Below are 25,656 nucleotides of genomic sequence, written 5' to 3'. Positions count from 1 at the left end.
GCTGCTTTTAATATTCTTTCTTTGTGTTTAGTCTTTGTTAGTTTGATTAGTATGTGTCTTGGAGTGTTTCTCCTTGGGTTTATTCTGTATGGGACTCTTTGTGCCTCTTGGACTTGATTGGTTATTTCCTTTTCCGTGCTGGGGAAATTTTCAACTATAATCTCTTCAAAAAAATTTTCATACCCTTTCTTTTTCTCTTCTTCTTCTGAGACCCCCTATAATTCAAATGTTGGTGCATTTGATATGATCCCAGAGGCCTCTGAGACTGTCCTCAGCTCTTTTCATTCTTTTTACTTTATTCTGCTCTTCAGAAGTTATTTCCACCATTTTATCTGATTCATTCTTCTGCTTCAGATATTCTGCTATTGATTCCTTCTAGAGTATTTTTAATTTCAGTAATCATGTTGTTTGTCTCTGTATGCTTATCTTTAAGTCTTCTAGGTCTTTGTTAATTGATTCTTGCATTTTCTCCATTTTGTTTTCAAGGTTTTTGATCATTTTTCTATCATTATTCTGAATTCTTTTTCAGGTAATTTTCCTATTTCCTCTTCATTTATTTGAACTTCTGTGCTCCTAGTTTGTTCCTTCATTTGTGCAGTATTTCTCTGCCTTTTCTTTTCTTTTTTTTTTAAGTTATTTTATTTAAGGTCTCTTTTTCCCAGGCTTCAAGGAAAGTTGAATTCTTTCCTTGAAGAAGATTGAATTCTTTCTTCCTCTTAGTTTCTGCCCTCCTAAGGTTGGTTCAGTGGTTTGTGTGAGCTTCGTATAAGGTGAAATTTGTGCTGAGTTCTTTTTGTTTGTTTTTTCTCTGATGGGCAAGGCTGAGTGAGGTGGTCCTCCTGTCTGCTGATGAGTGAGCTTGTATTTTTGTCCTGTTTGTTGTTTAGATGAAGCATCCTGCACTTCGTGCTACTGGTTGCTGGGTGATGCCTGGTCTTCAGGTGGTCTCCTCTGCGTGAGCTCTCACTATTTGATACTCCATAGGGCTAGTTCTCTGGTAGTCTAGGCTCTTGGAGTCAGTGCTCCCACTCAAAACCTCAGGGTTTGATCTCTGGTCTGGAACGAAGATTCCACAAGTGGTTTGTTCAGGCATGAAGGGAGAGTAACACAAATATTCAAAAACGAGAAACCAAAGATGAACCCCAGACCAATGGCAGTTACAAAATCAGGCAAATAATAATTAAAATAATGGAATATACACATGTATACATACACTCATGAGTAAAGTGAAAACAGTCCAACAAAAATAAAGTACAGTAGTGATCTGGTGAACAAAGGAAATCAAAAATTATATTTACCAGTTAAGAACAAAACTAACTTGTGCACAAACTGGAAAACAAAACTTAAGCAAGGTGCCAAGTGGGGAATAAAGCAATGAAAACAAAAGTAACAAAGATGTGTTGAGAGCAAAGGAAAGAAAGAATAGATATGCAAAGTTAAATAGAGGTAGATGAAGAAGATATATATACATTAAAGATTAACTGCAAGGGGAAAAGAATAGTAGGAAAGGCAAACAAAGGAATAAATGTAGAAAAAAATAACAGGTTTAAAAAATTAAAATTAAAAAAAGAGGAAAACTCCACAGAACTGCAAAAGCCCAATGTAGACGTTTATGACAACAATAAAAAATGTGACTGAGAAGAAAAAAAAAAGCTCAAAAGCTTAATTGTATTTCTTCATGCCAATAAAGTTAACAACTACAACAAGGGGGGTGGGGATCCAAAAGAATCTACAGAACAAGTCACAAAATAAGAATAATAAATGTTTTTCTTGACTCACAGCTGTCAAGAGTCCTTTCCCACGCTGGGAATCACAGTCCACCTTATCTCCCTAGGATGCCCTCCAATACTGTGCTGATCTCTGGACCTGCTGTGGGGGCAGCTCAGATTCTAATCTGGTCCTACCCCTGTGTGTTCTTGCCTCCAATGTCCTCAGCTATCAGAGTTAGTGTGTGTTCTTTTGTGGGAGCTCTCAGTGGCCTTTTATATATTCCATAGACACAGAGTCTGCCTAGTTGATCATGTGAATTTAATCTTCAGCTTGTACAGCTGGTGAGAAGATCTGAGGTCTTCCTTAGCCACACTGCCCCTTGGGTTTCAATAGTGATTTTATCTACACCTCTGCATGTGGGTCTTCCACTGGGGTTTAGCTCCTGAGGCTGCCCTGGAGGGCTTGGATTTGCCCCTGTGAGGGCCAGCTGTGGCGGTGGTGCAGCTGCTTGGGTCGCAGGGGTTTTGGCAGCCCCAGGTACTCAGGGGTGTTGGCGGCTAGGCTAGTAGGAAATATGGTGCTCTAGAAGGATCTGGCAACCAGTATCGGCTGATGCGCTCCAGTATTCTTGCCTGGAGATCCCCTTCTCTGACAGAGAAGCCTGGCAGGCCACAGTCTACAGAGTCGCAGAGTCAGACAGGACCAAAGCGACCCTGCGCGCATAAACACAACACTTGTTTCTTTTCTTTTGTTTTGTTTTGTTTTTTTGCCTCTAGCAGCTCTGCCCCAGTGAGAGTTGAGCAGGAAGGTGGTGCAGCTGCTTGGCTTGTGGGGACACTGGCAGCGCCAAGTGTGCAAGGACACACACTGCCTCTGCTGCAGGAGTCATGGCCTTATCAGAGTCTTTTCTTCGAGCCTCATGTAGCCAGTGATCAGAAGGCCTCTTTGGCCAGTCTTTATCCCTAGCTCCACCAATTCAGGCACTTAGAGGGATCCCTTGCCTTGGGTCCTTCTCTGTTGTTCCACGCGTCATGCACATAGAGGGGCCTCCCTGGCTGGGGTCCTACTCTGTAAACTGGCGCATCAGGCACTTAAATGGACACCCTGGGTGGGGTCCTACTCTGTAGCTCAGTGCATCAGGTCTTTGATGGGCCAGCCTCTCTATTGTTCAGCTGCCAGTGCTGGCATGTGGAGAGAGAGAGGCTATGGGGATGGCTCCACCCCCTACGTGTGACTCAGCAGTATCGCCTTGCTTCCATGGCTGCCTGGCTTTCCTCCACAGGCATTTTCCACCACGATCTCCCCCCTCACATCCCCTAAATCCGTCTCTCTGCAGTCAACAACAGCCCTTGCCCTGGGATTGCTCCACAATCCCTAAGCTCCATCTCCCAGCCTCTGCCCCTTCCAGGAGACTCGAATTCCTACCTGGCATATGTATTGCTGTTGCAAGGACCATCTGATTCTCATTCCATTTAGGCTGCCACGGATCAGCTATTTCACCCTCAGCCTTAAATGTTTCTCCTCTGACTCAGACAATTGCCCCATTGTGGGGATTAGACCCCTGCTTCAGTTCCCTGACCTGCCAAGGGCAGGTCCAGTACTACTAACACTCCTGTTTTCCCTCCTAGTTCCTTTTTCCTACTGAGTTTTGTGTGGTTCTATATATTCTTTTCCACTGGTCAAGTACTCCTGTCCACTCTCAGCTGGTGTTATGCATGCACTGCTGTGTCTGAAGGTGTATTCCTGATGTATCTGTGGAAAGAGATGTACTCCACATCCACCTATTCCTCTGCCATCTTGTTCTCCCATCAAGAATACTTTTCATCGATGTTGGAAAGTCCTTTAAACGGTGTCTCTTTCAGTAAGCATGGTCTCCTGGATGCACATCATGTGGCATCTAATCTTCATCCAAAGATAGATTACTATAATCAACTTCAGAAAAAGCTTAGAATATTCTTTCAATAATCCAATAAAATTTACAATAAAGCAACAAAGAGGCACCTCAGGTATAGGTAGTAAATGCAAAACTTCAGTATAAACAAAACCTCAATATCCATAAAGATATATTATGGAAACATGATTTTTCTCTCTAAATTATCTTCATTTTTACCAAATATAATAGTCAAATTAAGACTAATTTGTTTGCAAAATAAATCTGGTTCCAGTAAACTTGGCCTGATTACACAAGTGAAATTGATCATATAGGCTCTTTTAAATATGGCTTTGCTGGAACTTTTCAAGAGGAATCAAAAGTCCTCTCAAAGAGTAGCATTGAAAAATACACATTCAGTTCAGTTGAGTTCAGTTACTCAGTCGTGTCTGAGTCTTTGCAACCCCATGAACCGCAGCAAGCCAGGCCTCCCTGTCCATCATCAACTCCTGGAATCCACCCAAACCCATGTCCATCGAGTCAGTGATGCCATCCAACCACCTCATCCTCTGTCGTCCCCTTCTCCTCCTGCCCTCAATCTTTCCCAGCACCAGGGTCTTTACCATGTGTAAAATAGATAGCTAATGGGACATGGCAGTATTATGCAGGGAGCTCAGCCTTGCGCTCTGTGACAGCCTAGAGAGATAGAATGGAGTGGGAGGTCGGACGGAGGTTCAAGAGGGAGGAGACGTGTATACCTATGGCTGATTCATATTTATGTGTGGCAGAAACCAACAGAACATTGTATATCAATTACAATTGAAAATAAATTTTTTAAAAAGTCCTCTGAAGACCAAGAGAGTCATGCCAAGGACTTGCCATGAGATTCTGCCTGCTCTATCTAAAGATTTAGGGGTATATCTCTTTTCTCAGGGTCTAAAATATCTTGAGGTTCCTGCATCTTCCAGGAAGTAGCCTTCCTTACTCTCTTGGATAGGCTGCTGGGAACCCAAGAGTTTCTGAATTCTAGAGGGTTCAAGTAGAGAGGAAAGATAAATGCTTCGATCTGCTTACAAAGATACAATTTACAAAATTGTTGTGAGTTAGAATTAGCTTAGGATGGAAAGTTTCCTTTGTTTCAGGGAAAAAAAATTAAAAATTAGTACTATTTCAGACAAAAAAGTCATTAAAATTGTATTTAGTTCATTCAGTCTCATGTAATTAATTTTTGTTCTACTCAAGTCCAGTTTTCCCATTAGTTTTATTGACCTTGCCTGATGATTGAGGATGACAGTGTCAGTGATAATTTCAAGAAATTTGCAAAGGTTTTTGTTAATACTCATCTGATTTGCCTGGTGAAGTGGTGCTTTAATCACTGGAGATTGTAGAAGGTATTCTCTAACTGAAAAACACATTTTCTAACAGTTTATCATTGTGAAATCATCAGCCTTGCAGAAAGAGAAGGTTTTAACCCATCAAATGAAAACGGATTTGTCAGAGAGCTGGGGAGAACCCAGCAACCATCTTGAGTTTCCCACTCACAGTGTCACTTACCCACCTTAATTTCTCTGATTTAGGAACAGACTGACCATGTTACAAGGACATCAGGATGGCAAAAGCCTGATGATAAGGGGTCAATCTTGCAGAGGCAGAAGGGACTTTATCTATATGTGCCATAATCTTACAGATTCTGTTGTTACCTTTGCATGAAAGTCAACTAGGGCATTCTCCTAATATATGAGTTCAGTTCCTTTGGCATAAGCTTCAATTTTACTGACAAGATAACATTTTATGTCAGGACATATGACTTCCAGGAATTCACATAATTTCAGGAGATTCTCTGTCCATGGATTTCTCCAGGCAAGAATACTGGAGTGGGTTGTCATTCCCTTCTCCAGGGGATCTTCCCAAACCAGGGATTGAACCTGGCTCTCCTGAATTTCAGGCAGACTCTTTAACATCTGATCCACCAGGGAAGCCCACATAATATACACTGATATCTATATAACATGTGTGGAGATGATTTAATGCTACCTTTTATTTTTACAGTGCTTCTCATATAATTTAACATACTGAATAAGCCTAATTAGTTTAATATCTCTCTTTAAGATGCTTCAGGACAAAAATCACTTCTTTTTCTCTCTCTTTTTAAATCTTAACTTTCTTTTTATTTATTTATTTTTGGTTGTGCTGGGTCTTCGTTGCTGCATGCAGGGTTTTCTCTAATTGCCACAGGTGGGGACTACTTTTCGCTGCAGTGCATGGGCTTCTCATTGCAATGGCTTCTCTTGTTGCAGATCATGGGTTCCACATGTGCAGGCTTCAGTAGTTGTGACTCATGAGCTCTAGAGTGCTGGCTCAGTAGTTGTGGAGCAAAGGTTTAAGATCAAACCTATGTCCCCTACTGGCAGGTGGATTCTTAACCACTAGACCACCAGGGAAGGCCCATTTTGTTTTTATTTCTGTATTTTTAAATTTTTATCAATTTATCTTGGCTTCACCATACAGCATGTGGAATCTCAGTTCCTTGACCAGGAATTGAACCTATGACCCCTGCATTAGAAACACAAAGTCTTAACGACTGGACCAACAGGGAAGTTCTCAAAATCACTTTCTTTGTCTTAACAAAATGCATTTCCATTTTTCATACCTTCTTTTACTGAAAACACACATCTTATTTTCATTGTATACTGAAATATTTCCCTATTTCAAATAGCTTTAATTACCTATATATTACCATTTTTAATATTTTTTAAAACCTGGAACTTCCCTGACAGTCCAGTGATTAAGACTTGTGCTTCCACTGCAGGGGGCATGGGTTCAATCCCTGGTCCCAGAACTAAGATTTCAAATCCCACAGAATGTGCAGGAGAAAAGGGGGGGGGGGGTACAAAAAAAAGGGAGGGGCTGAATCTGTAGCAAGAAACAAAAGCAAGCAATTGTGAACTGTTTGTCATATCAGCATTCCTGGTTGGCAAACTTGTGAACGTACTCTGTAATCCCTAAAAACATGCATTTACTTAATCAAAATTTCTTCCCTCAATGTCATATAAGACATGTTCCCAATAAACTCAAACATCTTTAATTTTTCCCTAATAAGGAGAGAAAAATAGGTAAATTTAGACTTGCTTAGCAATTAATGTTTTAGTATTTTACCTTAATTGAAAGTGATCTAAATATTCAATGAATTCCCATCATTTAACTTAATCTAGAAAAAACTTTAAAGCTTCAAGTTACCAAAAGCCTGGAGAAACTATTTTCAGGTAGACATACTACAAAGCCTACAACATTGCAGTCCATGGGATTGTGAAGAGTTGGACACAACTAGGCGACTGAACAATGAACAACAACCACAAGATAATAATTCTTAAAGAATTCACCTAAAAACTTTTATCCCATTTATTTCTATTCATTACTGAGGAAAATTTCATATTGCCAAGTTAATTTTCTTGTTGATAAATTTTGTAACAGAGGTAACATGAGCTTACTGATTTTTAGTAAACTGAGGTAAAATATAAGTGTTATATTTAATATTGGTGACTCTAAAGATATGTCTGCATTAGTCAAACCAACAACTTAAACTTGTTTTCATTCATTAAAGATTAATCCTAGATCACATGCTCTTTTACAATTTGGGCTTAGTTTTTTGTTATGTTTATAAACATTTGATTTGGGAATTCCCTGAAGGGCTAGTGGTTAGGACATCATGCTTTCCCTGTAGAGTACATAAGATCCCACATGTCACTTGGAACAGCAAAAAAATTTTTTTTTATTTATAGGTGATTTTTTCTTAAGCCAATTAATAGAGCTCTTTTAAAAATTAATTTTTATATTATCTAGAGGTAGAAACATCATAGTTATAATGTGTACACATACATAATATATCTAGCTAGACACAAACAGAGATCTCATAGTTTTCTTGCTTGAGTTTTAAATGACCTCTTCTCCCATTTTTTTCTTTTTTTAAGTTTTAGGATCTACTAATTGAATTGTAGTCTGAGGCAATATGGGCTGTGTTTACATTTCAGGGACATGATAAGAGTTAACATTTCAAATATTCTCCTAGGACTGCTTCTGTACTATCAGGATTACAATTTTGAAAAGATGTTTTATTAAGCCAGCTTACTCTAACTGTGCACACAAAAAACAGATTTGGAATGTTAAAAGTGTCCCATTCTTGCCACTTTAGGGCTAGATAAGTGCTTGCAAGTATTGGCTCTGTACCAATGGTACATGAAGCTAACTGGAGTTCCAATGGGTAATCAGTCTGTCCAGGAGCTGGTAGTCTTTAAAAGCACAATTTCCTTCTCATCTTTTTTTTTCCAATTTTATTTTACTATAAAGGACAAATATCTCCAATTTTAAGCCACATTTTTTTTAAAAAGTCAACCAACTCGCCTCGCTTCAAAGTTCCTTCTAGGCTTTTCCTGCCTAGCAATTCTCTCTAGGTTCTCTACCTAGTAACTTTCCCCTGTGTGCCTTTCATTAGGAAATATACTGGTATCCCTTTAAGACTCCAAGTCTTAAGATAGCAAGCAGCTCAAATAAAATTCATTGACCATCACTTAATGCAAAGAGATCCAGATGTCAGGAAAAACTCACTGAAGCACCTGAAAGGTGCTGTGAAGTTGGTAGGGTTGGGGTCCAAAGTAGACTCCAGGTAACCTCAGGTGAATTTTTATGATATCCTATGGGTTATGCCAAGCAATGTCATTGGAAATCATCAATTAAAAAATCTATAATAGGACTATAAAAGAGTTTTATTTGGCCTAGATTGAGGACTATAGTGTGGGAGAGAGCCTCTAAGATTAATTTGAGGAACTGCTCTAGAGAAGCATGATTTTCAGCAATATCATACCTTGTCAGAGCAAAGGAACATCAAATAGTCAAGGACACATTCCTTCAAGGTTTCAAAAATAAACAGATCAGCAGAGCATATACACAGCGAGTCAGTATGTCCTTGGCAACTGGGAAGGGTGTTTTATAATTGAAGAAATACCAGCACTGCCATCCTAAGAAGGGACATTTATTTATTTTTAATATGGACATTCTTTACTTCTAATCAACACACCCTTTTCTTTAATAGTTAAAGCAGATGTACAAAATATGCTCAATAGACCACAGACTGTTTCAGTTAGCATACACTTTAAGCTAAATCATTTACAAGCCAAAATGATTTCCCCATACTTCAATATGTGAAAATTTATTCCATTATAGAGGCAGAAGGATGGAGGGTGACCAGAGGATGGAAATCAGTGGACAGTGTCATGTCCTGCAAAAATCTCCAGCTCTGGGGTCATTGGGATGTAGTGCGAATCCCAACTCTGTTATCTATTAGTGGAGCAGCCTAAGATTAGCCACAACATTTCTGAACCTCAGAAAAATTTTTAAAATAGAAGCTACCAAAACAAGTTGTTTTTAGATTTAAAATTATGATCTATGGGAAATATGTATGTATGTGTGTTTGTGTGCATATATCTCCCTAGGAGCAATGGTTCATTATCAGCTAATTCAATGGTCATGGCAACTTTAGAACATAATTCCCATGAATAATAAGACTCTACTGTATATAATATGCTTCTACTACTAATTCTTAAGTTATCAATTTGAGGCTTCTGTGGACTTCCATGTATAATAGATGACTATTAAGTTCTCTTACAAATCTCCCACCTCCCAAAATAGGTATATCTAGACATATTTTTAATTTAGTTCTTCTCTTGGTTACTTTTGTTACTTCAAAGTAACAAAGTAATATATTAATACCTTGATTACTTGTTTATTAACCATATCTTTTGGCATTCTGTCATGTAATGAGGCTTTTAGCACCTCTGAAAGTTCTCATGAACTGAGAATTTCCAGATGTACAAGCTGGGTTTTGAAGAGGCGGAGGAACCAGAGATCAAATTGCCAACATTTGTTGGATCATGAAGAAAGCAAGCGGGGTCTTCCCTGGAAGCTCAGTTGGTAAAGAATCCGCCTGCAATGCAGGGGACCCTGGTTCAGTTCCTGGGACAGGAAGATCCACTGGAGAAGGAATAGGCTACCCACTCCAGTATTCTTGGGCTTCCCTTGTGACTCAGCTGGTAAAGAATCCACCTGCAGTGTGGGAGACCTGGGTTTGACCCCTGGACTGGGAAGATCCCCTGGAGAAGGGAACAGCTACCCTTTCCAATATTCTGGCCTGTAGAATTCCATGGACTATACAGTCCATGGGGTCACAAAGACTCAGACATGACTGAGTGAATTTCACTTTCCAGAAAAACATCTGCCTCATTGACTACACTAACGTTTTTTGACTGTGTGAATCACAACAAACTGTTGAAAATTCTTAAAATGATAGGAGTACCAGATCACCTTACCTGTCTCCTGAGAAACCTGTATGTGGGTCAAGAAGCAACAGTTAGAACTGGACATGAAACAGTGGACTGGGTCAAAATTTTGGGAAAGGAATATGTCAAGGCTGCATATTGTCCCCCTGTTTACTAAACTTATATGCAGAGTACATCATGCAAAATGTCATGTTGGATAAATCACAAACTGGAATCAAGATTGCCAGGAGAAATACCAACAACCCCAGATATGCAGATGATACCACTCAAATAGCAGAAAATGAAGAGGAGCTAAAGGGCTTCTTGAGGAAGATGAAAGAGGAGGGTGAAAAAGTTGGCTTGAAACTCAACATTCAAAAAATGAAGATCATGGCATCCGGCCCTATCATTTCACAGCAAATAGAAGGGGAAAAGTGGAAACAGTGACAGATTTCATTTTCTTGGGCTCCAATATCACTGTGGACAGTGACTGCAGCCATGAAATTAAAAGACGCTTGCTCCTTGGAAAGAAAGCTATGACAAACCTAGAGAGCATAGTAAAAAGCAGGGACATCACTTTGTCAACAAATGTCCGTATAGTCAAAGTTATGGTTTTTCCAGGACTCATGTACTCATGTATGAACGTGAGAGTTGGACCACAAGGAAGAGTGAGCACTGAAGAATTGATGCTTTTGAATTGTGGTGTTGGAGAAGACTCTTGAGAGTCCCTTGAACTGTGAGGAGATCAAACCAATCAATCCTAAGGGAGATCAACTCTGTATATTCACTGGAAGGACTGAAGCTGCAATACTTTGGCCACCTGATTCAAGAGCTGACTCACTGGAAAAGACCCTGATGCTGGGAAAGATTGAAGGCAAGAGGGGAAGAAGGTGACAGGGGATGAGACTGTTAGAAAGCATCACTGACTCAACGGACATGAATTTGAGCAAACTCTGGAAGGTAATGGAGGGCAGAGAACCCTGATGTGCTACAGTCCATGAGGTTGCAAAGAGTCAGTCATGACTTAGTGACTGAACAACATTCTCTCTTTCTTCCACCCCAAAGCTCTGTCACCTGTGCCTTTGTCTTTGTATTGTTGAAGTTGACTGGAAAGTTCTCCCCCAACCAGTTCTCATTCTCTGACACAAAATGGTGTCCTTCAAGTGAATGCAATTCTGTCACTGGCCACCTAGAGTAGCAGCAGACCCCACAGGTATAAGAACTCAGTCCCACAAGACTGTCCTCACTTCAGATGCCAGTTGCAAGAATTGTATCCCAAGTTACCTGTACTCTGTCTGATTTGGTTACAAAGTCAGAGGTTCCCACAATCCCCTTCCCTCAATGCAAAATAATTTAGTGGAAAGATTCACAGCACTCAGGAAAAATGCTGTACTTACTACTCCAGTTAATTAGAAAGGATACAAAGGAACAGGCAGATGAAGATACTGAGAGTGAGGTGCAGAAGGGTGGCAAGTTCAGGGGCCTCTGTCTCGGTGAAGTTGGGTGCAGGATCTCCTGGCATGTGGATGGGTTCACCAACTCAGAGCCTCTCCAAAAACCATTCCTGAAGGGGTTTTATAGGCATGATTGCAGCAGGTGGTGATAAAGTCAAACTCCAGCTCCTGGAGATTAGAGGATGGTGCTGAAAGTTTTTAATCAAAGCCTGGTCTTTTCTGGCCACCAGCCCCAGCCTGAGGCTATCTAGGGCCCTGTCAAGAGTCACTAGTTAAAACAAAAGACACTCCTGTCACCCTTATCACTCAGGAAATTCCAAAAGTTTTAGGAACTGTGTGTCAGGAACCGGATGAAGACCAAATATCTTTCTTACTATATCACACTGACAATGTTTACATCCTGTTTCATAACTATAATTCAGTCTTATCTGCTTTGTTTATGGATTAATTTTTGAAATTGAAAAAGTTGTATATCCTTTTTGACATCTATTTTCTTTCCTGAATTTTCTTATCGACTTTATTTTTTCTTGCACTATTTTCCTTTACCAATCCCAAATCTTTTTCCAAACCTCTCATAACATCAAATATTCCTGACATCTTCTTTTGCCCTAGAGACCTCCTCTCCGGAAAGGAGGTCTTCTTTGCTTTTCTGGGTTGAATCTACTGTTTCCTGTATCCTAATTGTCCCTCTCTCTTGACTCACTTCCTTGCTTTCTTGAACTCATTTTGAGAATGTTTCTAAGACAGATTTTGTGAGAATTAAATTTTCTGAGTCCCAGCATTTCTGAAACATATTTGATTGATGGTCTGACTTGGTATAGAAAGTTCATTTGGGTTCTTTTATAGATAAGCTGGTTTTTCTACTAAAAGCCTTTGAGTTTGTGTATTTCCACAGTGATATTACATTTCTTAATGCTGTACCTTGATATAGCTATTTCTTATTTATTTGATAGATATCCAGTAAACTCTTTAAACTAGTGACTCTTTTTTCTCATTCTAGGCAGCTTCACACACTATTTCTGTGATAATTTATCCCACTGTGATTTTGCTTTTCTCTTGTACTGACCTTGATGCTTCTGAACTGTGGTGTTGGAAAAGACTCTTGAGAGTCCCTTGGACAGCAAAGAGATCCAACCAGTCCATCCTAAAGGAAATCAGCCCTGAATATTCATTGGAAGGACTGATGTTGAAGCTCAAACTCCAATACTTTGGCCACCTGATGTGAAGAACTTACTCATTTGAAAAGATCCTGCTGCTGGGAAAGATTGAAGTTGGGAGGAGAAGGGGATGACAGAGGATGAGATGGTTGGACGGCATCACCGACTCAATGGACATGAGTTTGAGTAAACTCCAGAAGTTGGTGATGGACAGAGAGGCCTGGCGTGCTGCAGTCCATGGGGTCTCAAAGAGTCGGACATGACTGAGTGACTGAACTGAACCGAACTGTATTGACCATCTAGGTTTCTTATCTTTTTAACCTATTTTCTATTATTTATTTACTTGGCCATGCCAAGTCTTAGTCACAGCACCAGGTGTCCTCTATCTTTGTTGCAACATGCAAGATCTTCTCTTAGTTGTGGCATGTGAGATCTAGTTCCCTGAGCAGGGATTGAACCCTGGCCCCCTGCTTTGGGAGTGCAGTCTTAGCCACTGGACCGCCAGGGAAGTCCTGATTTTTACTCATTTTTTGTGTGAAATTTTTTCATGTCAATTGTTTCAATAAAACTGGGGTGCCAGGAGCCGTTGTGGGAGATCCCACCCATGACGAGGTCATGAGGAAAAGACCTGACATGCAAGGCCATTTACGATACAAGGGACCCTCCAGGTTGGCCCCGGCCTCTACCCCACCCTGTATCCTCCCCACTTTTCTGCTGTTCTTGTTCGAACTGCTGCAGATTCTTGTGTTGCCTGCCAAGAGCTCTCCTGCTCCTCTTTCACTGAATGAGGACCAACTTAAAACACTAACTAATAAATCTCCTGGGCGCTGGTACCCTATGAAGGGGCCAGGGATGAAGGACATGCTTCAATTCAAACCCTTTTGCTGGCATTCTGTCTTGTTTGATAAATGTGTGCTCTCATTGCAAAAAATGCTCATGATTGTTCTAAACATCCTAAGCACAGTACGCTAACAAAAGAAACTATTAAGCATAGGCCCCTCCGCGGGGTGAGAAAAGCTCCACAAATATAATAGTCACATATGTGCCTAATAGAAAATACTCTAGATAGAGATTAGCTGGTGACTTCTTATAGGTAGTTAACTTCTAGACTAAGAGCCTGTTTTGTGCTTTATCTGCTGTTTTTTGCAATCCTTCGCATTTCTGTTCTGTAAAAATGCAATCCTATCTAGTTCCCATGGAGATGACACCTAATAGAAAGAAAAGAGAGTAACCACAAAAAAGACAGGGTCGGCTACTGAAGTTGCTTAAAGTTACACCAGGTGCAAGCCATAAAATGTCAACAGGCCTGAAGGCCATAAGATAGTATACATAGAGATTAACCATTAAAAAGGCCCTAATAGGCACAGAGCCCTTTCAGGGGGTGAGGAAGCCCTATTAGAGAACACAAAAAGTATTATTTTAAAAGTGGTTATTGGATCAACGTTTGATTGCTGTTAATGTGCTGAGGTTATGCAGTGGAAACTATTGTTAATATAGTTAAGGATTTAGAAAAATAAGAGTTTAGCCCCAGTCTAAGAACAATAAGATAATTGTTCATTTTAACCAAGAGTGCTAAACAGAGGATGCCTCACTGGAGCCGCAGAGTCGTTGTGTGGTAAAACTTTTTAGATAAATCTAGCTGAAAACTTCTGCAAAAAGCCTGACTTTTGTGTGAACAGGATTGTATTTCTACTATGTTACAACCTGCTGTACCATGAGATTGCCACTTTTCTGTTTTTTGCTAAGCTCAAGGCCAGAAGATAATGTACAAAAAATCTATGGAAAAAGACTCTCATAAACAAAAAATATACAGAGAACACCTGGTTTCGTGAAGAACAAGATGATGTAATGTTAAACTAAGTCTGTGTGCTTATCTCCCCCTTAGAAATGTACCAACTTAGGGTATAAAGGCTACGGTGAAAAATAAAACATTGCAAGACTCTGCTGCACACCCCGGTCTGGTCTCTCTCTCTCTCTCTCTCTCTCTCTCTCTCTCTCTCTCTCTCTCTCTCTCTCTCTCTCTCTCTCTCTCTCTCTCTCTCTCTCTCTCACTTGCCGACGCCGTTCATCCTGAGGGTACCCCTGGATCCTGCTGGGGCTGGACCCCAACACTGGGGGAAATAAATAAAATAAGAATTTTTAAAAGTTTGTTTCTCTCTCATGTTGCATGGTTTCCTTAAATGTTTGATTGCACTTGAAAATGAGGATATAGTTTTTTTGTTTGTTTTTTGGGGGGTGGGGGGAGGCTTCACTGATAGGCTTTGCTCTCAGGTAACTGAGCGGAGAATTGGTCTTTAGAGCAGGTGACCTTTTCAAATGAGACATTTAACTTCTAAAGAGCACATCCATCTGAATTCAGGCCAGCAGGGTGGAGATCTTGCAGCCATACACTCTCCCTGAATGTGATAGTGAGCCAACTAACTGTTCTTTATAGAGATTTTCTATTCATTCCCTTCTTTTTGGTAACACACCTCATATCCACATTTGATATTTAATACCTATTTGTTGTAGTTGTCGTTTTCCAGGACTTGACTTTCTCTGAGAATATTCTAGAAAGCCACGGTTACATTCCCATTTTCACATACTCATAGACTATGGATTTCACTGGTCTGCTTCATTACTAACCACTCCTTCTTCAATTTTCTATCTTCTAGTAAATCTTGAAATCTCTTATTGGTTGTTGGCCTTTCTCCTGTTAACCTTTGTTGTTGTATGTTTATACCTTTTATTCCTATACTGTAGTTTTAGCAGGGAGTCAATAGGAAGAAAAGATGAGTGGCCAATCAACTATCTGTAACCAAAAATCAAAATGTAAATTTAGATTTAGAAAAGTAAAGGATTATGACTATTGTCACACTCAGAATTCTGAATTTTTCAAAATCAGAATATTTTTCTGATTTTTCAAAAGCAGAATATACCTGCTACTATAATAATAGCTAGTGTTTATTGAATATATATTACTAGAAAGTAGGACAGAAATCACTCTAATATTTCTAGATCACCTTACACATGCGTTGAGATTTGGAAAGAACTTGCCGTGACCCTTTTCCTACTAGCCTGGTATAAACTATCACATTGTCCCTGTAGTACAGTCTGGGGAAATTGATAAATTCCTACAGATTCACTTAAGTGACAATTCCTCCCCTTCTTTCATCCCTTAACTGTGAACAAAAGTGCAGGAGAGGTAAGCACAGTATTATCGCACTGGGATGAGATGCAACATCTTCAGAGTCTCCAATTCCTCTCTTTATTGGAGAACAGCCCAGTCTTTCTTATTTACTTATTACTGTAGTAAAGTTTCAGGCTCTATGCTTGGGGAATATCCTCTCATTTCATAGCACCTTATGAGATCGGTATTATTAGTCCCATTTTATAGAACCAGAAACTGAAGTTCAGAGACCCAGACTAATATTCGCCCAACCTTTCTCATGTGTAATGTCAGCAGTACCAGCAGGTGAACACAGATTTGTCAGATTTGTGTCAGTAAACACAATTTACACCATGCTGTAAAGTCACTGCCAAGATAAGAATATTAGATATGGTCCCCAAACCCCAATCTAGTTTAAAAACTCTGAGTTACAATACCAGAAAAACAAACAATCCAATCAAAAAGTGGGAAAAAGACCTAAACAGGCATTTCTCCAAAAAAGACATACAGATGGCTAACAAATACAAGAAAAAATTACTATTATATAAATGCAAATCAAAACTATAATGACATATCACCTCACATCAGTCAGAATGAACATCATCAAAAAGTCTGCAAACAATAAATGCTGGAAAGGGTGTGGAGAAAAGGGAACACTCTTGCACTGCTGGTGGGAAGGTAAATTGATACAGCCACTATGGAAGATGGTATGGAGATTCCTTTAAAAACAAGGAATAAAACGCACCATATGACCCAGCAATCCCACTCCTAGGCATATGCTCTGAGGAAACCAAAACTGAAAAAGACACATGTACCCCAATATTCACTGTAGCACTTTTACAATAGAACATGGAGGCAACCTTGATATCCATCAACAGATGAATGGATAAAGTTGTGTTAAACATACACAATGGAATACTACTCAGTCATAAAAAAGAATATATTTGAGTAGGTTCTAATGAGGTGGATGAACTTAGAGCCTATTATACAGAGTGAAATAAGTCAGAAAGAGAAAGACAAATATCATATTCTAACACATATATATGGAATCTAGAAAGATGTTACTGATGAATTTATTGGCAAGGCAGCAACAGAGAAACAGACATCACAAACAGACTTAGGGACATGGGGAGAGGGGAGGAGAGGGTGAGATGTATGGAGAGAGTAACATGGAAACTTACATTACCATGTGTAAAATAGATAGCCAAGGGGAATTTGCTATATGTCTCAGGGGACTCTAGAGAGGTGGGATGGGGAGGGAGGTGAGAGGGAGGGCCTAGAGGGAGGGGACATATGTACACCTACGGCTGATTTGTGTTGATGTTTGACAAGAAAACAGCAAAATTCTTTAAAGCACTTATCCTTCAGTTAAAAAATAAATTAATTTTTTAAAAAACTTGAGTTATAACAACCATCCACCTGCTCAGGACATTTTCTCTCCCTGCTCACTGGAAGGTCATGGCTGGATCCAGAGCCCCAATTCTTCTTCTCTTCTTAGTGAGTTGCTTCAGGGTCAAAGTGTGCTCCTGTTGCTATCTTCCTCCTTCTCCTCGTTTTGAATAATCTTAGTCTTATAGGAAAGTTATGAAAAGTACACAGAGAACTTGTATACCCTTGTACATAGTCACAATAAAATTATGGAAATCAGGGAATTAGCATTCTAATAATACTATTAACTAATCCACTGCCCTATTCACATTTCACAGATTTTCCCTACTGATATCTGCTCTCTGTTCCAGGGTTAAATCTCACATGGCATTTAATTGTCTGTTTGTTTTCCTCCAACCTGACACAGTCTCAGTTTTTCTCTCATTGTCACTTTTGAAAAATATTAATGATTTATTTTGTAAAAAATGTGAAAGTGAAAGTGAAGTTGCTCAGTCGTGTCTGACTCTTTCCAACCCCATAGACTGTAGCCTACCATAGACTGTAGCCTACAGGCTTCCCCATCCATGGGATTTTCCAGGTAAGAGTACCGGAGTGGGTTGCCATTTCTTTCTCCAGGGGATCTTCCCGACCCAGGGATCGAACCTGGGTCTCCCACGTTGCAGACAGACGCTTTACCCTCTGAGCCACCAGGGAAGCCCCTTATTTTGTAAACTATCCTTCAATTTGGGTTTGTCTTGATATTTTTTCATGATTAAATTGAAGTTATATATTTTGGGCAAGAATACCATGGAAGTGACGCTGTGTCTTCTCAGGTATGCAAGGTCAGTATGCATTATTACAGATGATGCTTATTTTGATCACTTGATTAAGGTGATAACTACCAGTTTTTCCACTCTAAAATTATTATGTATCTTGTAGGGAGATACTTTGAAACTACAAATATCCTGTTTCTCATCAAACTTTTACTCACTTATTTTATAATCCTTTCTTTCTATGATTACTAGGTGTGGAAACTTCAAATACATCTTGTCTTTGCATCTTACTCACTTCCAAATTAAAGCTGTGCGTGTGTGTACAGGGTCTAGATCGCAGGCCTAGCAAAAGGGTCTAGATCGCAGGCCTATGCCCCAGCTGCAAAAGAGGTTGGAAATTCGAGTTCTGATTTCTAGATGGAACGAATTTCTACAAATGTAAAGAAGACTGTCCAAGGGTAGTAGGCAATGATGACTAAGAATGATGTCCACTATTAAGATACTTTAAAGTGAAAAAACAAAACACAGGAAAAAAAATATGTATAGAATACTACCACTTGTATAAAAGCTAAATAGCCTACTCACTCAGACTATCTCTGGAAGGTTCAAGATGAAACTAGTAACAGTTTTCTCTGGAGAAGGGAACTTAATATTATCAAGAGAAGATGAAGACAGTTATCAGAGTATATTCTTGTGTACCCTTTGATTTAAATGGATGCAAAGGAAGGAGGTCTGGCATGCTGCAGTGCATGGGGTCGCAGAGAGTCGGACATAACTTGGCAACTGAACAACAGTAACAACAAAGGAAGGAAGAAGAAAGAAAGAAGGAGGGAAAGAGAGGGAGGAAAGCACAATCTTTCTTGCTCCTCTCACTCAACGGTGGCCTCCAACAAGATCTCCTTTGCCCTTCCTCACTATCTTTACCTGGTACCTGTCCACAGACCACGACATACCTCTTTGCCCACTCAGGGAGAACATTTTAGAACTTGCCTGAGCATAGAAAGCACTTATTACCCAGCCAACTGGAAAGGAGGGTGTAGCTGCAATAGGCACATTGTGATTTTTTTTTTTTTTTTTGCATTAAATAGAACACAAACATGAACTCAGCTACTGAGTCTCAAGGACTCAGTGAAAACAAAAATACATTTTCAGTGACTGTTGCCATTTCTTAGTTGCCAGACCTGTGACACATTTATGAGCTGAATGCACAGTACAGAAATTTACATTGGGTAATGACTTATTTGTTTTGTCAAATAAAACCATCAATCAGGAAAAATGTCCCTTTTCTCTTTCTAGCAGTTTTCTCATTTTCCCTAAGTCAAGCATGTGAGGCTTTGAGCACTCATTTGGTAGAAGTGAAAAGGTAATAGCAGAAAAAGGTCATTTGTGTCTAACAAGTTAAAGTAGCTAGGATGGTCAAAGGCCCTCTACTGGTTTATTTCCCTTTTCTGTTCAGTGAATAAGAACATGGCCACATCAATCATCCATTCCAGTGTATTTGTTACCAAGTCTGAGCTCATACCACTGGCCACGCAACAGGCCAATAAATCAAGAGATGAGCTGTTGGGACAAAGAATAGCAACTTTATTTGGAAAGTCAGCATGTTAAGATGATGGACTAGCAATCCAAAGAACCATCTTCCCAGCATTAGAATTCAGGCTTCTTTTATCCTAAAAGAGGAGGCATGTGTCTGGTTGTTTCAAACTTCTTGGTACCAGAATCCTTTGCGCTTGCAGCTGTCCAAGTAAGTCAGGTCACCATGTTTCTGTAAATATCCAACAAGGTTCCTGTAAACCTCTGTTCCACAACTTTTTGTCTCTATATGAGTGGAAAATGTTATATCTTTAAAGGGAGGAAGAGCCTTGAAAATGGGCTATCCTGTGTATTTCAGGTTTGTTCTTTTCTGTTATACACTTATATTCCACATGATAATGCTGACCTGACTAACTTACCTATTGAGGGTAATGATTCTCAGGCCAGCTCTGCAGTATGATAAATATCTGATAATAGTTATTGTTTCAATATTTGCATTGTGAACCTGGAAATTTTTGAGATCAGGAAATATGTTTCCTGAAGCACAATAACTATCCACTATTTAAAAAATATACCTTAAAAGTGTTTTCTAGAAACTACAGGTTGTTATAGGCAACTATCAAGCTTCCAATTCCATCTCAAAACCCATCTTTGAAGACTTTTCTAAAGCTCCCCACCATGTCACACACCTGGAAGAGGTACATATCACTCCTCCATATTCCTTAGGATCTGAAGATAAAGTCTGTGCCTAATCTGAGTATTTTCAACACTTGTTTCAGGGTCTAGCTCACAGTAATACCATGGATGAATGAATAGTCTTATTCACTGCTTGATGAACATGTGTGGATTAAATAACAGACTCAAAGTGTTGATTCTGCTTGTTTTTAAGAGGAATTCAAGCAAGCATTGCTTGTTAATATATTATGAAATTTTGAAGTCCAAAATATACTTTTTAATACACTTGTAAATCAGAACCTTAGAGGATGAATTGAACTTCTATCACAATAATAAGGAAGTACTAAAAAAAAAAAAAAACTAAGACATTCAATATGGATGAAACTCAAAAACAATGCTAAACAAAATAAATTAGACACAAAACAGTATATATCATCCAATTCCATTTATATATGGTACAAATATCAGCAAAAACCCATTTAAGGATTTGAAGTCAGGATGGTGGCTACTCTTGGTGAGTGGTGGTAGTATTAAAAACTAAAAGGTGAGATTAAGGGGCTTCTGAGGGCTGGCAATGTCTTGTTTCTTCATCTGAATGTTCATTTCACAGATGTGTCTAGCATGTGTAAACTCATCAGCTATATATTCTTGATTTGTGTCATTGCATATAAAAGTATATTTCAATTAAAAGCTTTAAAAGGAATTTAGGCCAAGCAGAAAGTTTAAAACCAGTTAAATTCCTTTTTTTTTTTTCATTTATTTTTATTAGTTGAAGGCTAATTACTTTACAATATTGTAGTGGTTTTTGCCATACATTGACATGAATCAGCCATGGATTTACATGTGTTCCCCATCCCGATCCCCCCTCCCACCTCCCTCTCCATCCCAACCCTCTGGGTCTTCCCAGTGCACCAGCCCTGAGCACTTGTCTCGTGTATCCAACCTGGGCTGGTGATCTGTTTCACCCTTGATAGTATACTGGTTTCAATGCTATTCTCTCAGAACATCCCACCCTCGCCTCCTCCCACAGAGTCCCAAAGTCTGTTCTGTACATCTGTGTCTCTTTTTCTGTTTTGCATATAGAGTTATTGTTACCGTCTTTTATATACATGCATTAGTATACTGTATTGGTCTTTATCTTTCTGGCTTACTTCACTCTGTATAATGGGCTCCAGTTTCATCCATCTCATTAGAACTGATTCAAATGAATTCTTTTTAATGGCTGAGTAATATTCCATGGTGTATATGTACCACAGCTTCCTTATCCATTCGTCTGCTGATGGGCATCTAGGTTGCTTCCATGCCCTGGCTATTATAAACAGTGCTGCGATGCACATTGGGGTGCACGTCTCTCTTTCAGATCTGGTTTCCTCAGTGTGTATGCCCAGAAGTGGGATTGCTGGGTCATATGGAAGTTCTATTTCCAGTTTTTTAAGTATCTCCACACTGTTCTCCAGAGTGGCTGTACTAGTTTGCATTCCCACCAACAGTGTAAGAGGGTTCCCTTTTCTCCACACCCTCTCCAGTATTTACTGCTTGTAGACTTTTGGATAGCAGCCATCCTGACTGGCATGTAATGGTACCTCATTGTGGTTTTGATTTGCATTTCTCTGATAATGAGTGATGTTGAGCATCTTTTTATGTGTTTGTTAGCCATCTGTATGTCTTCTTTGGAGAAACGTCTGTTTAGTTCTTTGGCCCATTTTTTGATTGGGTCATTTATTTTTCTGTAATTGAGCTGCAGGAGTTGCTTGTATATTTTTGAGATTAATCCTTTGTCTGTTGCTAAAAATATGGAATGCTTCACGAATTCGCGTGTCATCCTTGCGCAGGGGCCATGCTAATCTTCTCTGTATCGTTCCAATTTTCAGTATATGTGCTGCCAAAGAGAGCACACCAGTTAAATTCTTTGGTGCAATCCAGATATTTTCAACTAAAATGGAAAACCAATTTGGTGTAGAGAAAGCCATCACCACTTTATGATCGTGTCCAAGATTCTGAAGACAGTCTATAGTCTAATCAGTCATGCACAGTCTCCAGAAAGCAAGTCTTAGACACTCTCTGCCCCAAATAAGTGCATATTTGCTCAGGCCTTATTAGGTATGCAAGCAAGTGGAACCAGATGACAATTGACCACATTCCTATAGTTGACAAACTACCAAATTAGGAAATTCAGTTTCAAATTTTTAATCATTTTAATTCTAAAACCCCATATTTGCTGATGTTTGTTCAACTGGCCTTTTTAAATTAAATGTAAAGTACTTTCAGAACCATAATAACGGCTGAATATGGTAATACCAAGCAAAAACAAGGATTCCATTTTCAGATTTTGCAACATTTTAAATTAAATATAAGTTACCGGAAGCTTCATGTGCTTGATGAAAATCGCTAAAGACTGTATTACTGCATGAAACTCCTCCATGGACTGAAATTCTGGTGGTGGGAATCCCATCCCTTTACCCATTTTACAAATGAGAAAACTATAATTTCCTGTTTTATAACCCTGTATCCTCAAAACTCAGACTCAGGCCTGGTGCGTAGTAAACACTCAACGAAAGGTTTGGAGAGGTGTGCCAATTGCCCAAGGTCACCCACCCTTCCTGCTTCCTTCGGAAGTGAATCCGACAGGAAGGTGAGCGGCGGGGCTGGGTGGTGAATCTGAGGTGAGCCACCCAGACTTCAGCGAGGGGAGCGGCCTTAGGTTGCCCGGGGATCTTCCAACGTGCGTGTTTGGGGCGCCTCGCCCTTCTCAGAGGTTTACACACCCTCTTACTCAGAGATGAACCACTTTTGTTTCTTCCAGCTGGCAACCACAGGTCCTCCGGGCTCTCTAGAGCAGAGGCGGTTGTTCTCGCCTAGAGCCAGGGCTCGGAGGAAGTGGACGCACCCGGGATGTGAGTGACGAGTACACCCGGAGGGCGGGGAAAGTAGCAGGACCTTAATCACCAGGCTAGTCCCAGGCGGGCCTCGGGGAACCGGGAAACGAGAGGCGGTCTAGAGGAGGGAAGGCAGGATGAGAGGTCACAAGAGGGGCGTGGGTCCGAGCATCCGCCCCGGTTCTCCCCGCTGTCCTGCCGCGCGGCAGCCCAGGGACCACCGTTTGTCCTTAGTCTGCAGAGCGCCCCCTCCCCGCGCAGCGGGACCTGGCAGGCTGGGGCTGGGGCTGGTCGTGCTGCCGCCTGCCCGCCGCGCTGGCCGCCCGTGCCCCAGGGCCGCGGGGCGGAGACCAGTCGGCGGGGGCGGGAGCCAGTCTAGGCGGCGGGTCCGCGCGCAGCACTCGCCCGCAGAGCCTCGCCGAGCAGCCGCCGCCACCGCGCGCCCCCGGCTCGGCCTGGGTGGCCTCTGCCCGCGTCTCCAGGAGGGCAGCGGCACACGTGCCCGGCCGCGAGACCGCACGCCGCAGGCTTGAGAAAGGAAGTGAGTGCCCAGGAGCTGGGCCCCGGCGGGGACTGGAGACTGGCGGGGAAGGGAGTATGCGATGGGCACCACCGGTTCCCCAGACCCCCGCTCCTGCCTTTCTGCGGCTTCCTGCACATAAATAGCTGTTGAATTAAAAATCGCGTGATCAGCTTGTGACCACCTTCTCCGACCTTGAGCATCTGGCTGCGCAAAATAAACTCTCAGTCCAGCAGCGGTGCTGACCTTACGGGTGGGGAGGGGTTTCTACCCACCCACCACATTGCCCTGGGCCCCAGGACCCTGCATACCTGGCAAAAGACAGGCCAGAGGCCTTCGGACCCTCTCACTCTCTGTTCTTCCAGAGGAAGCGTTCGGTCTATTTCCTTGTCTGTCTGCCTGTGTCTGTCTGTCTTGACTAAGTTTTCTATAGTGGACCGCCGTAAGTGGGCCACTGGGCTTCCCCAGGGAAGGCAGGTGTGCTGGGGCGCTTTGCTTCTTGTTCTGATCTTTAACACACTAGGTCTGGTTTCCCAGCCGAAGTCTGAGGCTTTCCTCAACAAGCAACAGCTTGCTGCAGAAGTTCACTCTCGAAAAGATAGGCGCAGAAAAGATAGGAGCGGAATGTGGGGAAACCAGATTGTCTCATTGTAGCCTGAATTTCGTTGTAAGGGAATCACCACCTATTGCCTGTTTTTTAAATGGGAAATACTTTGATTGCCCAGGTTAGGTAAGAAAAATCCTGTCTGATTGCTCCCAAAACAGGCAGTGAGGAGTCAATTTAAAAGTAAGGTTATTTTCTTTATGTACAAAACATTTTAAATAACAAAGCCTCAAAGCGTAGCATTTAAAAAGCTGTAAGGACCTTAAAGTCAAATACTTCAATACCATGTTAAGAATCTGACAGTGAAAGAGGTATGCTTATTGTCTCCTCACTGGGAAAGATTTATGTTAGTTAAAATGTTTGGTGAAGGTACTGAGAATTTAGCTCATAATTTTAAGTGTTGTATTTCATATTAACTTTGTAATATTATCGAGAATGTGTCCCAGTGTGCTGGTTGAGCGTTTGGAATTAGAACCTGAATTTCTGTTTGCACTCCCTGATCTAACTTGCTGTGTGACTTTTGAAAATTACCTAGCTTTTCTGAGTCTGTGTTTCCTCATTTCTAAATGGGATTGCTGAGAGGATGGAGATAATACAAGGATAGTGGTTATCCCCCAGTACATCACTCTGAATGATGTACACAGTAAATAACACCTGAGGCTGATGATGACAGTGAGGTGGTTAAGCCCAATATAATCATTGCATGACACTGCCTATGCAAGAAGTCTTGTATGTTCCTCTGTGAATTGGGAAGTGCAAACATTAGGATCCTTCTGGTCACCTCTGAACTCTTGAAGTTGAGTGGAGCAAATGAAATCTGTTCCAAGCCTGTTCAGATTTTCAGCATGTATCTTATGATTCTCTTTTGCTTACAAATGTGAACAGTGACACTGGTGGTTTAATTATTGCTTTTTATCATTTTTTTTACTTTTTAATGAAACATAGTTGATGTACAGCATTATAAGTTACAGATGTACAACAGTGATTCACAATTTTAAAGGCTATACCCCATTTATACTTCTAAAATATTGGCTATATTCCCTGTGTTGTACAATATATCCTATAAGCTATAAAGGTTATTTATTTTATACATAATAGTTTGTAGCTCTTAATTTCCCCAATTTTGCCCCTCCATCCTTCCCTCTCCCCCACTGGTAACCACTAGTTTTTCTTTATATATGTGTTCTCTATCTATATATCTGTTTCCTTTTTGTTTTATTCAGTAGTTTATTATTTTAGATTCCACATATAAGTGTTATCATACAGCATTTGTCTGTCTGACTTATTTCACTTAGCATAGTATCTTCTAAATACATCCATGTTGTTGGAAATGGCAAAATCTCATTCTTTTTTATGGTTGAATAATATCCCATTCCACATATTTATCCACTCTTATGCTGATGGGCGCTTAAGTTGCTTCATATTTTGGCCATTGTAAATAATATCTTTACAATATGTATATTTTGTATCTTTTCAAATTGGTGCTTTGGGGGGATTATTCATTTTGTTATTTTGTTTTGTTTTTTGATATATATCAGGAATGTAATTGCTGGGTCATATGATAGCTCTATTTTTAGTTTTTTGAAAAATCTCCATACTGTTTTCCACACTGGCTACTCCAATTTACATTTTCACCAACAGTGTGTTGAAGTTTCCCTTT

The 25,656-nt window shown here is 40.4% G+C and overlaps 1 protein-coding gene and 1 non-coding gene across 5 annotated transcripts in view; one reads left to right on the top strand and one right to left on the bottom strand.

Moving 5' to 3' along the window:
* Positions 1 to 21,783: 21,783 nt before the first annotated feature.
* On the bottom strand, positions 21,784 to 21,891 carry LOC139036898 (U6 spliceosomal RNA). Its single transcript, XR_011489752.1, has one exon. It is a non-coding gene; the product is annotated as a U6 spliceosomal RNA (small nuclear RNA).
* Positions 21,892 to 22,731: 840 nt separating this feature from the next.
* Positions 22,732 to 25,656, top strand: part of FERMT1 (FERM domain containing kindlin 1) — a 55,987-nt gene continuing 53,062 nt past the window's right edge. For 2 of the 4 annotated variants that reach the window (XR_002317969.2, XM_020914438.2), the window contains exon 1: positions 22,951 to 23,413. The gene's annotated coding sequence lies outside the window, so the exon portion shown is untranslated. Of the gene's footprint in view, positions 22,891 to 22,950; positions 23,414 to 25,656 lie in introns of those variants that run through there. The other 2 variants (XM_020914445.2, XM_070472305.1) reach the window with 2 other exon arrangements.

The sequence above is a fragment of the Odocoileus virginianus genome, chromosome 9, assembly GCF_023699985.2.
Source record: "Odocoileus virginianus isolate 20LAN1187 ecotype Illinois chromosome 9, Ovbor_1.2, whole genome shotgun sequence".
NCBI lineage: Eukaryota > Metazoa > Chordata > Mammalia > Artiodactyla > Cervidae > Odocoileus > Odocoileus virginianus.
The sequence above is the reverse complement of the archived record's forward strand: the minus strand, read 5'-3'. Positions and strand labels throughout refer to the sequence as shown.